The following is a 5117-nucleotide window of genomic DNA, read 5'->3' on the forward strand; positions in this document are numbered from 1 at the left end:
TTATCAACTGTAATACTGTCTATTCTACTCCCTTGCAACCCAGTGTCCTCCTCAGCTATATTCATGTCCCCTTGCGTGAACACCGAAGAGAAATATTGGTTCAATGCTTCACCAATCTCCTCCGGTTCCACACATAACTTCCCTCTGCCATCTATAACTGGCCCTAAACTTGCCCTAACCAACCTTCTGTTCTTGACATACCTATAGAACGCCTTAGGATTCTCTTTAACCCTATCCGCCAAAGTCTTCTCATGTCCCCTTTTAGCCCTTCTAAGCTCGCTCTTCAACTCCCTCTTAGCCAATCTAAAGCTTTCTAGTGCACTACCCGAGTGCTCACGTCTCATCCGAACATAAGCCTCCTTTTTCTTTTTAACCAACAAAGAAACTTTTTTGGTGCACCACGGTTCCCTAGCCCTACCAATTCCTCCTTGCCTGACAGGGACATACCTATCACAGACTCGCAGTAGCTGCTCCTTGAAAAAACTCCACATGTCGGACGTTCCCAGTCCCTGTAATCTCCTAGTCCAACCTATGTTTCCTAATTCTCTCCTAATAGCCTCATAATTACCCTTCCCCCAGCTAAAACCACTGGCCCGAGGTTCATGCCTATCCCTTTCCATCACTAAGGTGAACGTAACCGAATTGTGGTCACTATCACCAAAATGCACACCAACTTCCAAGTCTAGCACCTGGTCTGGCTCATTTCCCAGCACCAGATCCAATATAGCCTCACCTCTAGTTGGCCTGTCTACATACTGAGTCAAAAAACCTTCCTGCACGCTTTGAACAAAAACTGACCCCTCTAACGAGCTAGAGCTATAACAATTCCAGTCAATATTAGTCAAGTTAAAATCCCCCATAACAATTGCCCTATTACTTTCACTCCTAAGCAGGATTGACTCCGCAATCCTTTCCTCAACCTCTCTAGAACTTTTAGGAGGTCTATAAAAGACTCCCAACAGGGTGACCTCTCCTCTCCTATTTCTAATCTCCGCCCATACTACCTCAACAGATAAGTCCTCATCAAACCTCCTCTCTGACACTGTGATACAATCTCTGACCAATAATGCTACCCCTCCCCCTCTTCTACCTCCTTCCCTACTTCGACTAAAACATTTGAACCCCGGGACCTGCAGCATCCATTCCTGCCCCTGCTCTATCCATGTCTCTGAAATAGCCACAACATCGAAGTCCCAGGTACTGATCCACGCTGCAAGTTCACCCACTTTATTGCGAATACTCCTGGCATTGAAGTATACACATTTCAAACCCTGCTCCACCCCACCTCTGCAATGCCGTGCATTGCAGTCCCCATCCATGCATCCCTCACTTTCAGCCCCACTACTCAGGATCCCTCACGCACCGGGTTGACAATCAGTTAAATACCCTAACCCCCCCAAATACCACCCTAAACTTGTCCCAAATACCCCCAAACACCCCCCTAACCCCCCAAACACCCCCAAATACCCCCCAAATACCCCCCAAACCCCCAAACACCCCCCTAACCCCCCCAAACACCCCCCAAATACCCCCTAACCCCCCCAAATATCCCCCTAACACCCCAAATACCCCCCTAACCCCCAAACACCCCCCTAACCCCCCCAAACACCCCCCAAATACCCCCTAACACCCCCAAACCCCCCCCAAATACCCCCCCAAACACCCCCCTAATCCCCCCAAACACCCCCCTAACGCCCCCAAATACCCCCAACCCCCCTAACCCCCCCAAATACCCCCCTAACCCCCCCCAAATACCCCCCTAACCCCCCCCAAACCCCCCCCAAACACCCCCCAAATACCCCACTAACCCCCCCCAAATACCACCCTAACCCCCCCAAACACCCCCCAAATACCCCCCTAACCCCCCCAAACACCCCCCTAACCCCCCCCAAACACCCCCCAAACCCCCCAAACACCCCCCTAACCCCCCCAAATACCCCCCCAACACCCCAAACACCCCCAAATACCCCCCTAACCCCCGAAATACCCCCCTAACCCCCCCCAAACACCCCCAAATACCCCCCAAATACCCCCCTAACCCCCCCAAACACCCCCAAATACCCCCAACCCACCCCCAAACACCCCCTAACCCCCCCCAAATACCCCCCTAACCCTCCCAAATACCCCCCTAACCCCCCCAAACACCCCCCAAATACCCCCCTAACCCCCCAAACACCCCCCAGATACCCCCCAAACACTCCCCAAACACCCCCCAAATACCCCCAGATACCCCCCTAACCCTCCCAAATACCCCCCTAACCCCCCCAAATATCCCCAAATACCCCCCTAACCCCCCAAATACCCCCTAACCCCGCCAAACACCCCCCAAATACCCCCCTAACCCCCCCAAACACCCTCCAAATACCCCCCTAACCCCCCAAATACCCCCCTAACACCCCCAGATACCCCCTAACCCTCCCAAATATCCCCCTAACCCCCCCAAATATCCCCAAACACCCCCCAAATACCCCCTAACCCCCCCAAATACCCCCCTAACACCCCCCAAATACCCCCTAACCCTCCCAAACACCCCCCAAATATCCCCAAACACCCCCAGATACCCCCTAACCCTCCCAAACACCCCCCAAATATCCCCAAATACCCCCAAACACCCCCCAAATATCCCCCAAATACCCCCCTAACCCTCCCAAACAACCCCCAAATATCCCCAAACACCCCCAAATATCCCCCTAACCCCCCCCAAACACCCCCCAAACACCCCCCAAATATCCCCCAAATACCCCCCTAACCCCCCCAGATACCCCCCTAACCCTCCCAAACACCCCCAAATATCCCCAAATACCCCCAAACACCCCCCCAAATATCCCCCAAATACCCGCCTAACCCCCCCAAACACCCCCCAAATATCCCCAAACCCCCCCAAATACCCCCCTAACCCCCCAAACACCCCCCAAATATCCCCTAACCCCCCCAAATACCCCCAAACCCCCCCAAATACCCCCCTTACCCCCCCAAATACCCCCCTAACCCGCCCAAACACCCCCCAAATATCCCCTAACCACCCAAATACCCCCAAACACCCCCCAAATACCCCTAACTCTCCATATACCCCCAAACACACCCAGATACCCTCCAAACCCCCCCAAATATCCCCGTAACCCTCCCAGATACCCCCCAAATACCCCCAGATACCCCTAACTCTCCATATACCCCCCAAATATTCCCCAACACCCCCAGATACCCCCTAACCGCCCCAAACACCCCCTAACCCCCACAAATACCTCCCAAACCCCCCCCAGATACCCCCAAACCCCCCCAGATACCCCCAGATACCTCCAAACCACCCCAAATACCCCCAGATACCCCTAACTCTCCATATACCCCCCAAATATCCCCCTAACCCACCCAAATACTCCCTACCCCCCAAATACCCCCAAATCCCCCAAATACCTCCCAAACCCCCCCACATACCCCCAGATACCCCCAAAGCACCCCCCAAATACCCCTAACTCTCCATATACCCCCAAATATCCCCCTAACCCTCCCAGATACTCCCTACCTCCCAAACCCCCCCAAATACCCCCAAACCCCCCCAGATACCCCCCAAACCCCCCAGAAACCCCCCAAACCACCCCAAATACCCCCAGATACCCCCCAAATACCCCCAGATACCCCTAACTCTCCATATACCCCCCAAATATCCCCCTAACCCTCCCAAATACCCCCAGATACTCCCTAACCCCCAATACCCCTAACCCCCACAAATACCCCCCAGATACTCCCAAACCCCCACAAATACCCCCAGATATCCCTAACTCTCCATATACCCCCCAAATATTCCCCAACACCCCCAGATACCCCCTAACCCCCACAAATACCCCCAGATACCCCCAAACCCCCCAGATACCCCCAAATCCCCACAGATACCCCCCAGATACCCCTAACTCTCCATATACCCTCCAAATATTCCCCAACACCCCCAGATACCCCCTAACCCCCCAAATACTCCCTAACCCCCCCAAATACCTCCCAAACCTCCCAAATACCTCCCAAACCCTCCCAAATACCCCCAGATACCCCTAACTCTCCATATACCCCACAAATATCCCCCAAACCCCCCCAAATACCCCCAGATACCCCTAACTCTCCATATACCCCCCACATATCCCCCAAACCTCCCCAAATCCCCCCAGATACCCCCAACTCTCCATGTACCCCTCAATACCCCCCAACCTCCCCAAATACCCCCTAACCCCCAAATACCCCCCTAACCCACCCAAATATCCCGACTTCTGGTCGCCTCACTATAGGAAGGATGTGGAAAAGATTGAAAGGGTGCAGAGGAGATTTGCAAGGATGTTGCCTGGATTGAGTGGCATGCCTTATGAGGATAGGCTGAGGGAACTCGGTCTTTTCTCCTTGGAGAGACGAAGGATGAGAGGAGACCTAATAGAGGTGTATAAGATGTTGAGAGGCATAGGTCGGGTGGACTCGCAGAGGCTTTTTCCCAGGGTGGAAATGTCTGCTACGAGAGGACACAGGTTTAGGGTGCTGGGGGGTAGGTACAGGGGAGATGTTAGGGGTAGGTTTTTCACACAGAGGGTGGTGGGTGAGTGGAATCGGCTGCCGTCAGTGGTGGTGGAGGCAAACTCAATGGGATCTTTTAAGAGACTCCTGGATGAGTACATGGAGCGTAATAGGATGGAGGGTTATAGGTAGGTCTAGAAGGTAGGGATGTGTTCAGCACAACTTGTGGCCGAAGGGCCTGTTTGTGCTGTAGTTTTTCTATGTTTCTATGTTAACCCCCCAGATACCTCCATAATCACCCCCAGATACCCCAAACCTCCCCAAATACCCCCTAGCCCCCCAAATACCCCCTAACCCCCCAGATACCTCCATAATCACCCCCAGATACCGCTAACCTCCCCAAATACCCCCAACCTCCCCAAATAGCCCCTAGCCCCCCAAATACCCCCTAACCCCCAAATACCCCCAACCCCCCCAAATATCTCCCTAATAATCCCCAAATACCCCCAGATACCCCCTAACCTCCCCAAAAACCCCCTAACCCCCCCAAATACCTCCCTAATCACCCCCAAATACCCCCAACCCCCCAAATACCCCCCTAACCCCCCCAAATACCCCCTAACCCCCCA

The sequence above is a fragment of the Mustelus asterias genome, chromosome 1, assembly GCF_964213995.1.
Source record: "Mustelus asterias chromosome 1, sMusAst1.hap1.1, whole genome shotgun sequence".
In the NCBI taxonomy this organism is placed as follows: domain Eukaryota; kingdom Metazoa; phylum Chordata; class Chondrichthyes; order Carcharhiniformes; family Triakidae; genus Mustelus; species Mustelus asterias.